This window comes from Bombina bombina, chromosome 2 (assembly GCF_027579735.1).
Source record: "Bombina bombina isolate aBomBom1 chromosome 2, aBomBom1.pri, whole genome shotgun sequence".
Classification (NCBI taxonomy): Eukaryota; Metazoa; Chordata; class Amphibia; order Anura; family Bombinatoridae; genus Bombina; species Bombina bombina.
The window spans coordinates 91754970-91769043 of NC_069500.1; the positions used below are offsets into that span (position 1 = coordinate 91754970).

Consider the following 14074-nt stretch of genomic DNA (forward strand, 5'->3'; position numbering starts at 1 on the left):
GGGAGAGAGGGGGTAGGGAAAAGATAAGAAAGGTGAGAGAGAGAGAGAGATCAAGAGGGGAGAGAGAGATCAAGATGGGAGATAAAGGGAGCACAAGAGAGGGAGCAAAAGAGAGGGAGCAAAAGAGAGGGGGAGAGACATCAAAAGAGAGGGGGAGGGAGAGCAAAAGAAAGGGGACAGAGAGATCAAAAGAGAGGGGGGAAGAGAAAGAGAGGGGGGAAGAGAAAGAGAGGGGGAGGAGAGAGGGGGGAGAGAGAGGGGAGAGGGAGAGAGGGGGAGGGAGAGAGGGGGGAGGGAGAGAGGGGGGGGAGAGAGGGGGAGGGAGAGAGGGGGGAGGGGGGGAGGGAGAGAGAGGGGAGAGAGAGAGGGGGAGGGAGAGAGGGGAGGGGGAGGGAGAGAGAGAGGAGAGGGGGAGGGAGGGAGAGAGAGAGGGGAGGGGGAGTGAGAGAGAGAGGAGAGGGGGAGGGAGGGAGAGAGAGAGGGGAGGGGGAGTGAGAGAGAGGGGAGAGAGAGAGCGCAAAAGAGGGGGGGGAGAGAGCGCAAAAGAGGGGGGGGGGGAGAGCGCAAGAGAGGGGGAAGAGAGATCTCAAAAGAGAGGGGGAGAGAGATCTCAAAAGAGAGGGGGAGAGAGATCTCAAAAGAGAGGGGGAGAGAGATCTCAAAAGAGAGGGGGAGAGAGATCTCAAAAGAGAGGGGGAGAGAGATCTCAAAAGAGAGGGGGAGAGAGAGCAAAAGAGAGGGGCAGGGAGAGAGCAAAAGAGAGGGGCAGGGAGAGAGCAAAAGAGAGGGGCAGGGAGAGAGCGCAAGGGTTGGGACTGCTGTACCCTGCAAAAAATGGCCCGTGTGAACGGGCTTTAGGACTAGTATCTATATAAAAGACCTAGACAAATATTTAAGTATCCATCATACATATAATTCTTTATCATATATTTTAAAGTAAAGGAAATATTCCAACTTAAATGGATATTACAAGGACACTGAACTGTACAATTGTTTTCCGATTAAAGGCCCATTACATTGATAAAATGACATGTTCTATTTCGTTAGAGCACACAATTTTATCACAAGTGATTAAACACATAGAGCTGTAGTGTCACTTGTGATAAAATGAATTAGGCCATGGAATTGTATCACTATAATTACCCTTTAATCTGTTTCTAATGACATGTTATACCAGCTGCAGAGTTTAAAATGTATGTGATGTTGACCCTTTAGGCTTATTTTTGTATATGAAATAGATGTATGTATGCTTTGAAACCAAAACGATTTAAAATTGGCTGAGATTGCAGGGAGAACATATTTCAATATATTATCACTGTATGTATACACATACAGTGATAATATCTTATCTCTGAATGGGATAACAATTAAAAATTTGAGTACCTTTTTCTCCAACCCCCCCCCCTCCAGATGAGAGTGTGATTTCTTCTGCCGTATCCTGTTTACATAGCTTTTCTGTATTCATTGCTACAATACTGACATTTTCAGAATATGTGGCAGTTTCAACAAGGAAAAGCAGCCATTTCAAATGAAAAAATAAAGGTAAATGAGCTGTGTCATAAACAATTTAATACACTCCAGCGGGTAAAATGGATCATTGGGAACACATTAAAGGGGAGAACATTACCCCTTTAATATCAAACAAATTATGTTGTGCGCATGAAATAGCACTGCATAAACATGGCAAAACAAACGTTAAAACATTTAAGATATGACTGTGTAGACTTATTCTGAAACTAACAGGAGGAGCAACTCATCCCCACGGATACTGCTCACTTGCTGAAAAAGACAACTCCCACTGCTTTATTGGTGGCAATGATATGCCTCATGAGCATAAAAACAAAAAAGAATAGGTTTTACACAAGGAGATGTCTTCCTTTTTTTTTTTCTTAACTTATTTTAGATGCAACAAAGACACAAATACATTTAATGTTACCTTAAAGTTATGGTAAACTCTCCCCTTTTTAAAATCAGATCCAGAATGTTAGTGATATTTTAGATGAAGTGTAATTAATCATTTATAATGCAGATGCGCTATAACTTACTTTTTAATATAGATATGAAACTCAAATACTCCACGCTCCGCTGCCCACTTCAAAAGTCAATTTATCTGTGAGCTAAAGGTTTGAATTGTTGTCCAAAAAGAGCTCTAGCTACAACAAAAATGCCATATGGGGAGAGTACTGATTGGACAACAATTGAAACCGTTAGCACACAGAAAAACATAATTTATGCTTACCTGATAAATTTATTTCTCTTGTAGTGTATCCAGTCCACGGATCATCCATTACTTATGGGATATTCTCCTTCCCAACAGGAAGTTGCAAGAGTTCACCCACAGCAGAGCTGCTATATAGCTCCTCCCCTAACTGCCATATCCAGTCATTCGACCGAAAACATGCAGAGAAAGGAAAAACCATAGGGTGCAGTGGTGACTGTAGTTTAAATGAAAAAATTACCTGCCTTAAAATGACAGGGCGGGCCGTGGACTGGATACACTACAAGACAAATAAATTTATCAGGTAAGCATAAATTATGTTTTCTCTTGTTAAGTGTATCCAGTCCACGGATCATCCATTACTTATGGGATACCAATACCAAAGCTAAAGTACACGGATGAAGGGAGGGACAAGGCAGGAACTTAAACGGAAGAGACCACTGCCTGAAAAAAATCCTTTCTCCCAAAAATAGCCTCCAAAGAAGCAAATATGAAGTGCAGACCAAGACGCCGTCTTGTAAATCTGTTCAACAGAAGCCTCATTTTAAAAAAGGCCCAAGTGAAAGCCACAGCTCTAATAGAATGAGCTGTAATCCCTTCAGGAGGCTGCTGTCCAGCAGTCTCATAAGCTAAACGAATTATGCTTTTAACCAAAAAGAAAGAAAGAGGTTGCTTAAGTCTTTGACCTCTCCTCTGTCCAGAGTAGACAACAAACCAAGTAAATGTTTGATGAAAATCTGAAGTAGCTTGTAAGAAAAACTTTAAAGCACGAATCACGTCCAAATTGTGTAAACGACGTTCCATCTTTGAAGAAGGATTAGAATACAAGAATGGAACAACACTCTCTTGAGTGATAATCTTGTTGGATACCACCTTAGGTAAAAAACCCAGTCTTGATACACAGGACTACCTTATCCGCACGGAGGACCAGATAAGGAGAATCACATTGTAAAGCAGATAACTCGGAGACACTACAAGCCGAGGAAATATCTACCAAAAAGGAACATTCCAGGATAAAAAGTTTGATATCTATAGAATGAAAAGGATCACACGGAAATCCTTGAAAAACCTCAATAATCAGGTTTAAGCTCCCTGGCGGAGCCATAGGTTTAGACACAGGCTTGGTTCTAACCAAAGCCTGACAAAATGCCTGAACGTCTGGAGAATCTGACAGACGCTTGTGCAAAAGAATAGACAGAGTAGGAATCTGTCATTTTAAGGAACTAGCTGACAACCCCTTTTCTCAAAATCATCTTGGAGAAAAGATAGTATCCTGGGAATCCGGACTTTACTCCATGAGTAACCCTTGGATTCATATCAATAAGATATTTATGCTATATCTATGTTAAAGTTTGCTAGTGACAGGCTTTCATGCCTGTACTAAGGTATCAATGACTGACTTGGAGAAGCCATGTTTCGATAACATCAAGCATTCGGTCTCCAGGCAGTCCATCTCAGAGAAGTTTAATATAGATGGTTGAAAGGACCCTGAGATAGAGGGTCCTGTCTCAGAAGCAGATATCATGATGGAAAGAATGACATGTCCACCAGATCTGCATACCAGGTCCTGCGTGGCCACACAAGCGCTGTTAAAAACACCAAAGCAGTCTCCTGCTTGATCTTGTGCAAAGACCTCCGGAGGGAATTCCCCACTTCCCCGGGAGAAAAGTCTGACGACTTAGAAAATCCACCTCCCAGTTCTCAACACCTGGGATATGGAGAGTTGATAGACAAGAGAGAGTCTCTGTCCAGTGAATTATTTAAAAATTACTAACATCGCTAGGGAACTTCTGTTCCCCCTTGATGGTTGATGTAAGCCACAGTCGTGATATTGTCCGACTGAATCTGATGTACCTCAGAGTTGCTAACTGAGGCCAAGCCTGAAGAGTATGGAATATCGCTCCCAATTCCAGAATATTTATTAGAAGGAGGGTTTCCTCCTGAGTCTACTATCCCTGAATCTTCAGGGAGTCCCAGACTGTATCCCAACCTAAAAGGTTGGCATCTGTTGTAACAACTGTCCCATCTGACCTGCGGAAGGTCATACCCTTGGACAGATGGACCCGAGATAGCCACCAGAGAAGAGAATCTCTGGCCTCTTGGTCCAGATTTAAGAAGGGGACGAATCTGTGTAATCCCCGTTCCATTGACTGAGCATGCATAGTTGCAGCGGTCTGAAATGTAGGCGTGCAAACGGTACTATGTCCCTTGCCGCTACCATTAGGCCGATTACATTCATGTACCGAGCCACCGAAGGGCGCGGATGGAATGAAGAACACGGCAGTAATTTAGAAGCTTTGACAACCTGGACTCCGTCAGGTAAATTTTCATTTCTGCAGAATCTATCAGAGTCCCTAGGAAGGAAACCCTTGAGATTGGGGATAGAGAACTCCTTCCTTGTTCACTTTCCACCCCTGCGATCTCAGAAATGCCAGTACTACATCCATATGAGACTTGGCAATTTGAAGTTCAATGCCTAAATAAGGGGCCACTTCTAAAGATTCTTGGGGCTGTAGTTAACCCAAAGGAAAGAGCAACAAACTGGTAATGCCTGTCTAGCAAGGCAAACCTGAAAAAAACTGGATCCTAGTTAAGATGGTACAAATAGATACCATCATAAATGATGGAATTCTAAGGAATTTATTTAAGATCTTTAAATCCAAAATAGATCTGAAGGTTCCCTCTCCTTGGGAACCACGAACAGATCTGAGAAAAACTCTGACCCTGTTCCTGTCTTGGAACTGGATGGGTCTCGTACACAATGTAAGAATGCCTCTTTCTTTATCTGGTGTGCAGATAATTGTGAAAGGTAAAATCTCCCCTATTTCGAAGGGGAAGCTTTGAAATTCAGAAGATATCTCTGGGATATAATTTCCAATGCCCAGGATCCTGGGCATCTCTTGCCCACGCCTGGGCGAAAAAAGAAAATCTGCCCCCACAGGATCCGTTACCGGATAGGGGACCTTTCCTTCATGCTGTCTAAGATGCAGCAGCAGCAGGCTCCTTGGCCTGCTTATCCTTGTTCCAGGTCCGGTTGTCTCCAGACCGTCATGGACTGAGCAAAAGTACCCTCTTCATTTGTCTAAGAGGAAGTTGATGCCACACCTGCCTTGAAGTTTCGAAAGGCACGAAAATTAGACTGTCTTGGCCCTTGATTTGGACCTGTCTCTGAGGAAGGGCAAGCCCTTTTCCTCCAGTGATAATAGTAATGATCTCCTTCAAACCAGGCCCTAATAGGGTCTGTCCCCTGAAGGAAAGTTAAGTAGCTTATTTATTAAAGTCACGACAGCTGACCATGCGATAAGCCATAGCGCTCTGCGCGCCAGTATAGTAAAAACTGAATTCTTAGCCGTTAGTTTAGTCAAATAAACAAAGGCATCAGAAACAAAGGAATTGGCTAGCTTAAGTGCTCTTAGCTTGACAAGTATATTCATCCAATGGAGTCGCTACCTGTAAAGCCTCATCCAGAGACTCCAACCAGAACGCCGCAGCAGCAGTGACAGGAGCAATGCATGCAAGGGCTGCAGGATAAAACCTTGTTGAATAAACATTTTCCTAAGGTAACCCTCTAATTTTTTATCCATTGGATCTAAAAAAGCACAACTGTCCTCAACAGGGATAGTGGTACGCTTAGCTAGAGTAGAAACTCTTCTCTCCACCTTAGGGACCGTCTGCCATAAGTCCCGTGTGGTGGCATCTGTTAGAAACATTTTTCTAAAAATAGGAGGGGAAGAGAACGGCACACCTGGTCTATCCCATTCCTTATTAATAATTTCTGTAAACCTCTTTAGGTATTGGAAAAAACATCAGTACACACCGGCACTGCATAGTATCTATTCAGTCTACACAATTTCTCTAGCACTGTGATTGTAACACAGTCATTCAGAGCTGCTAAAACCTCCCTGAGTAACAAGTGGAAGATCTTAAGCATAAACTTTAAATGTAGAAAAATCGGAATCAGGTTAAATCATCTCCCCTGAGTCAAAAATATCACCCACAGACTGAAGCTCCCCTCAGCTTCTGCATATTGTGAGGCAGTAACAGACATGGTTCTTGACGCATCTGTATGCTCTGTATCTATCCCCAGAGCTATCTCGCTTTCCTTTAATTTCAGGTAGTCTGACTAATACCGCTTCCAGAGTATTATTCATAACTTTCGCCATGTCTTGTAAAATAAACGCTATAAGCGCCCTTGATGTACTAGGCGCCATTTGAGCGTGAGTCCCTGGAGCGGGAGTCGAAGAGTCTGACACGTGGGGAGAGTTAGTCGGCATAACTTCCCCCTTGACAGAATCCTCTGGTAAAATAAACGCTATGGGCGCCCTTGATGTACTTGGCGCCATTTGAGCGTGAGTCCCTAAAGCGGGAGTCAAAGGGTCTGACACGTGGGGAGAGTTAGTCGGCATAACTTCCCCCTCGACAGAATCCTCTGGTGATAATGTTTTTAAAGACAAAAAATGATCTTTATTGCTTAACATGAAATCAGTACATCTGGTACACATTCTAAGATGGGGTTCCACCATGGCTTTTAAACATAATGAACACAGAGCTTCCTCTATGTCAGACATGTTAGAACAGACTAATAATGAGACTAGTAAGCTTGGAAAACACTTTAAATCAAGTTAACAAGCAAATATAAAAAACGTTACTGTGCCTTTAAGAGAAACAAATTTTGTCAAAATTTGAAAAACAGTGAAAAAAGGCAGTACATCAAACGAAATTTTTACAGTATATGTAATAAGTTAACAGAGCATTGCACCCACTTGCAAATGGATGATTAACCCCTTAATGCAAAAAGCAGATAAAAAAAACGACAGACGTTTTTTAACAGACACAACAAAACTGCCACAGCTGAGCTGTGGATTACCTTCCCTATAAACGATTTTGGAAGTCTTTTTAGCCCTTTAGAGATGTCCTGTAGTATTCATGGGACTGCTGAGGGAATCTGGATGATTCATTTTGTAATTTTAACTGCGCAAAAAAAGTGCTAAATTAGGCCCCTCCCACTCATATTACAACAGTGGGAAGCCTCAGTTAACTGTTTCTATGCAGAATTTAAGCCAGCCATGTGGAAAAATTAGGCCCCAATAAGTTTTATCACCAAACATATGTCAAAAAATGATTAAACATGCCAGCAAACGTTTTAAAACACATTTTTATAAGAGTATATATCTCTATTAATAAGCCTAATACCAATCGCTCTCAAGCATTTAAGGCTTTACTTACATTACTTCGGTATCAGCAGCATTTTCTTAGTCAATTCCATTCCTTAGAAAAACAGAATTTATGCTTACCTGATAAATTACTTTCTCCAACGGTGTGTCCGGTCCACGGCGTCATCCTTACTTGTGGGATATTCTCTTCCCCAACAGGAAATGGCAAAGAGTCCCAGCAAAGCTGGTCACATGATCCCTCCTAGGCTCCGCCCACCCCAGTCATTCGACCGACGGACAGGAGGAAATATATATAGGAGAAACCATATGATACCGTGGTGACTGTAGTTAGAGAACATAATTCATCAGACCTGATTAAAAAACCAGGGCGGGCCGTGGACCGGACACACAGTTGGAGAAAGTAATTTATCAGGTAAGCATAAATTCTGTTTTCTCCAACATTGGTGTGTCCGGTCGACGGCGTCATCCATAACTTGTGGGAACCAATACCAAAGCTTTAGGACACGGATGAAGGGAGGGAGCAAATCAGGTCACCTAAATGGAAGGCACCACGGCTTGCAAAACCTTTCTCCCAAAAATAGCCTCCGAAGAAGAAGCAAAAGTATCAAATTTGTAAAATTTGGCAAAAGTGTGCAGTGAAGACCAAGATGCTGCCTTACATATCTGGTCAACAGAAGCCTCGTTCTTGAAGGCCGATGTGGAAGCCACAGCCCTAGTGGAGTGAGCTGTGATTCTTTCAGGAGGCTGCCGTCCGGCAGTCTCATAAGCCAATCGGATAATGCTTTTAAGCCAAAAGGAAAGAGAGGTAGAAGTCGCTTTTTGACCTCTCCTTTTACCAGAATAAACAACAAACAAGGAAGATGTTTGTCTGAAATCTTTAGTAGCCTCTAAATAGAATTTTAGAGCACGGACTACGTCCAAATTGAAACTGGATTCGGACACAAAGAAGGTACAACTATCTCCTGGTTAATATATTTGTTGGAAACAACTTTCGGAAGAAAACCAGGCTTAGTACGCAAAACCACCTTATCTGCATGGAACACCAGATAGGGCGGAGAACACTGCAGAGCAGATAACTCTGAAACTCTTCTAGCAGAAGAAATTGCAACCAAAAACAAAACTTTCCAAGATAGTAACTTAATATCTACGGAATGTAAGGGTTCAAACGGAACCCCTTGAAGAACTGAAAGAACTAGATTTAGACTCCAGGGAGGAGTCAAAGGTCTGTAAACAGGCTTGATCCTAACCAGAGCCTGAACAAATGCTTGAACATCTGGCACGGCTGCCAGTCTTTTGTGAAGTAAAACAGATAAAGCAGAGATCTGTCCCTTTAGAGAACTTGCAGATAATCCTTTCTCCAAACCTTCTTGTAGAAAGGATAGAATCTTAGGAATTCTTATCTTGTTCCATGGGAATCCTTTAGATTCACACCAACAGATATATTTTTTCCATATTTTATGGTAAATTTTTCTAGTTACAGGCTTTCTAGCCTGAATCAGAGTATCTATTACAGAATCTGAAAACCCACGCTTTGATAAAATCAAGCGTTCAATCTCCAAGCCGTCAGTTGGAGGGAAACCAGATTCGGATGTTCAAATGGACCCTGAACAAGAAGGTCCTGTCTCAAAGGTAGCTTCCATGGTGGAGCCGATGACATATTCACCAGGTCTGCATACCAAGTCCTGCGTGGCCACGCAGGAGCTATCAAGATCACCGAGGCCCTCTCCTGATAGATCCTGGCTACCAGCCTGGGGATGAGAGGAAACGGTGGGAATACATAAGCTAGGTTGAAGGTCCAAGGTGCTACTAGTGCATCTACTAGAGTCGCCCTGGGATCCCTGGATCTGGACCCGTAGCAAGGAACCTTGAAGTTCTGACGAGACGCCATCAGATCCATGTCTGGAATGCCCCATAATTGAGTTATTTGGGCAAAGATTTCCGGATGGAGTTCCCACTCCCCCGGATGGAATGTCTGACGACTCAGAAAATCCGCTTCCCAATTTTCCACTCCTGGGATGTGGATCGTAGACAAGTGGCAGGAGTGATCCTTCGCCCATTGAATTATCTTGGTCACTTCTTTCATCGCCAGGGAACTCCTTGTTCCCCCCTGATGATTGATATATGCAACGGTCGTCATGTTGTCTGACTGAAACCTTATGAATTTGGCCTTTGCTAGTTGAGGCCAAGCTCTGAGAGCATTGAATATCGCTCTCAGTTCCAGAATGTTTATCAGGAGAAGAGACTCTTCCCGAGACCATAGACCCTGAGCTTTCAGGGATTCCCAGACCGCGCCCCAGCCCACTAGGCTGGCGTTGGTCGTGACAATGACCCACTCTGGTCTGCGGAAGCTCATTCCCTGTGACAGATTGTCCAGGATCAGCCACCAACGGAGTGAATCTCTGGTTTTTTGATCTACTTGAATCGTCGGAGACAAGTCTGTATAATCCCCATTCCACTGTTTGAGCATGCACAGTTGTAATGGTCTTAGATGAATTCGTGCAAAAGGAACTATGTCCATTGTTGCAACCATCAATCCTATTACTTCCATGCACTGCGCTATGGAAGGACGAGGAACAGAATGAAGTACTTGACAAGAGCTTAGAAGTTTTGATTTTCTGACCTCTGTCAGAAAAATCCTCATTTCTAAGGAATCTATTATTGTTCCCAAGAAGGGAACTCTTGTTGACGGGGACAGAGAACTTTTTTCTTTGTTCACCTTCCATCCGTGAGATCTGAGAAAGGCTAGGACGATGTCCGTATGAGCCTTTGCTTTTGACAGGGACGACGCTTGAATCAGGATGTCGTCCAAGTAAGGTACTACTGCAATGCCCCTTGGTCTTAGAACCGCTAGAAGGGACCCTAGTACCTTTGTGAAAATCCTTGGAGCAGTGGCTAATCCGAATGGAAGTGCCACAAACTGGTAATGCTTGTCCAGAAAAGCGAACCTTAGGAACTGATGATGTTCCTTGTGGATAGGAATACGCATCCTTTAAATCCACGGTAGTCATAAATTGATTTTCCTGGATAGTAGGTAGGATCGTTCGAATAGTTTCCATTTTGAACGATGGTACCCTGAGAAATTTGTTTAGGATCTTTAGATCCAAAATTGGTCTGAATGTTCCCTCTTTTTTGGGAACTATGAACAGATTGGAATAAAATCCCATTCCTTGTTCTCTTATTGGAACTGGATGTATCACTCCCATCTTTAACAGGTCTTCTACACAATGTAAGAATGCCTGTCTCTTTATTTGGTTTGAAGATAATTGAGACCTGTGGAACCTTCCCCTTGGGGGTAGTTCCTTGAATTCCAGGAGATAACCTTGAGAAACTATTTCTAGCGCCCAAGGATCATGAACATCTCTTGCCCAAGCCTGAGCAAAGAGAGAAAGTCTGCCCCCCACTAGATCCGGTCCCGGATCGGGGGCTATCCCTTCATTATGTTTTGGTAGCAGTGGTAGGCTTCTTGGCCTGCTTACCCTTGTTCCAGCCTTGCATTGGTTTCCAGGCTGGTTTGGGTTGTGAAGTATTACCCTCTTGCTTAGGGGATACAGAATTAGAGGCTGGTCCGTTTCTGCGAAAGGGACGAAAATTAGGCTTATTTTTAGCCTTAAAAGACCTATCCTGTGGGAGGGCGTGGCCCTTTCCCCCAGTGATGTCTGAAATAATCTCTTTCAAATCAGGTCCAAATAATGTTTTACCTTTGAAAGGAATGTTAAGCAATTTTGTCTTGGAAGACACATCCGCTGACCAAGACTTTAGCCAAAGCGCTCTGCGCGCCACGATAGCAAACCCTGAATTTTTCGCCGCTAATCTAGCTAATTGCAAAGCGGCATCTAAAACAAAAGAGTTAGCCAATTTAAGTGCTTGAACTCTGTCCATAACCTCCTCATACGAAGATTCTTTACTGAGCGACTTTTCTAGTTCCTCGAACCAGAAACACGCTGCCGTAGTGACAGGAACAATGCATGAAATTGGTTGTAGAAGGTAACCTTGCTGTACAAAAATCTTTTTAAGCAAACCCTCTAATTTCTTATCCATAGGATCTTTGAAAGCACAACTATCTTCGATAGGAATAGTAGTGCTTTTGTTTAGAGTAGAAACTGCCCCCTCGACCTTGGGGACTGTCTGCCATAAGTCCTTTCTGGGGTCGACTATAGGAAATAATTTCTTAAATATAGGGGGGGGAACAAAAGGTATGCCGGGCCTTTCCCACTCTTTATTTAATATGTCCGCCACCCGCTTGGGTATAGGAAAAGCGTCGGGGGGCACCGGAACCTCTAGGAACTTGTCCATCTTACATAATTTCTCTGGAATGACCAAATTGTCACAATCATCCAGAGTAGATAACACCTCCTTAAGCAGTGCGCGGAGATGTTCTAATTTAAATTTAAATGTCACAACATCAGGTTCAGCTTGATGAGAAATTTTTCCTGAATCTGAGATTTCTCCATCAGACAAAACCTCCCTCATGGCCCCTTGAGATTGGTGTGAGGGTATGTCAGAACAGTTATCATCAGCGTCCTCTTGCTCTTCAGTGTTTAAAACAGAGCAATCGCGCTTTCTCTGATAAGTAGGCATTTTGGATAAAAGATTTGCTATGGAGTTATCCATTACAGCCGTTAATTGTTGCATGGTAATAAGTATTGGCGCACTAGATGTACTAGGGGCCTCCTGTGTGGGCATAACTGGTGTAGACACAGTAGTACATTTAAACACCAAAAAACTCTTAACCATCTCCGTGGAGATGTTGCCTGTGCAACGGCAAAGAGAATGACTGGGGTGGGCGGAGCCTAGGAGGGATCATGTGACCAGCTTTGCTGGGACTCTTTGCCATTTCCTGTTGGGGAAGAGAATATCCCACAAGTAAGGATGACGCCGTGGACCGGACACACCAATGTTGGAGAAAATATTTTACTGCACATACCTTATTTGCAGGAAAACCTGCACACCATTCCCCCTCTGAAGTACCTCACTCCTCAGAATGTGTGAGAACAGCAAATGGATCTTAGTTACTTCTGCTAAGATCATAGAAAAACGCAGGCAGATTCTTCTTCCAAATACTGCCTGAGATAAACAGCACACTCCGGTGCCATTTAAAAATAACAAACTTTTGATTGAAGAAATAAACTTAGTATAAAACACCACAGTCCTCTCACGACCTCCATCTATGTTGAGGGTTGCAAGAGAATGACTGGATATGGCAGTTAGGGGAGGAGCTATATAGCAGCTCTGCTGTGGGTGAACCCTTGCAACTTCCTGTTGGGAAGGAGAATATCCCATAAGTAATGAATGATCCGTGGACTGGATACACTTAACAAGAGAAAGGGGAGAGTTTACCATCACTTTAAGGTAAAAAAAAAGAAGTTTTTTTTACTCTAGTTTTTAGTCCCTCATAATTACTCATTTTAAATATATCTATATATAGGCATATGTTAACCCCTTAATGCCCATATGTCGCCTGAAGGGCCGGATTGGTCTACCAGGATATTTCCCAGTGGGCTGCAGCGGTTGGGGCTGGAAAGCTACAATTTAAAGGGGTGAATAATTGATGCAGTTGGGTTGTAGGGTGCCTATATAACATCAATCTGACTTTTTTATTTAATACAAAGTAATATACCGTAATTTTATACTGAAAACAATATTGGGGAAGGAGTGTCCAGTAATCCCCTTTGAGAAAAGTGCATTCTACCACCTAAACGGAAAATAGGGCTGGTCTTCATATTTTTCCAGGGCTGCTTTTTATTCCCAGTCCAGCCCTAGTCGCCTGTCATTAAAAGGACATTATACACTAGATTTTTCTTTGCATAAATGTTTTGTAGATGATCCATTTATATAGCCTATACAGGTTTGTTTGTTTTTTAAAAGAAATTTATAGTTTTGCTTATTTTTAAATAACATTGCGCTGATTTTCAGACTACTAACCATGCCCCAAAGTTTTAAAGTATACTGATGTATTCCTGCTCCAGAACAAGTTCAAGAACCGTTTCCTCACTAACGTCTCCAGTAGAGATACATTCTCCACTCTCTGTATAATGTCTCTTTCTAACTTTTTCTCTTTCTTTATTTCTATCTATACATCTATAGCTATCTCAATATCTATGTTTATCTATTACTATTTCTCATGTTCTTCAAACCTGTGAAAAAAATTAAAATAAATTCTATATCTTTGTTAAGTCTTACACTAGCTTTTGTATTAAAGGGACATTAAAGTAAACATTACACTTTAATGACAGATCATGTAATTTTAGCCCCATAACAACAGCTGGCACGTAACCTGTACATCTTCTGTCCATTACACATCGCGGGGTATAAGTGTGGGCCTTGCAGACAGCGGTGAGACCACACTATTTCTGCATACTTGTGGCAGTAAGGCACAGATAGAGTGGTCACAACACTGCTTTTTACAGCCCTGAAAATCCCTTGTGACAGGCAACATACTGTCATTAAGGGATTAAGAGATTTTCAGTTTTGCTTCCATTAACAAACTGTGCACAGACTTTTTACATGCACACTTTCTGAGGTACCAGCTTCTAATGAGCATGTGCAAGAGTTTGCAGAATATACTGTGAATGGATGATGCCTGTCACATGATATAGTGGACAGAGAAATGAAAGGAAATTGCTTATCTGCTTCTCATTTAAAATAAAAAGTATTGTTGTATTGCCTTTTTATGATGCATGTG

General features: G+C 42.6%; 1 protein-coding gene across 1 annotated transcript in view; it reads right to left on the minus strand.

The window, feature by feature from the left end:
- PDZD2 (PDZ domain containing 2) overlaps nucleotides 1-14074 on the minus strand; it is a 718112-nt gene that overhangs the window by 44649 nt on the left and 659389 nt on the right.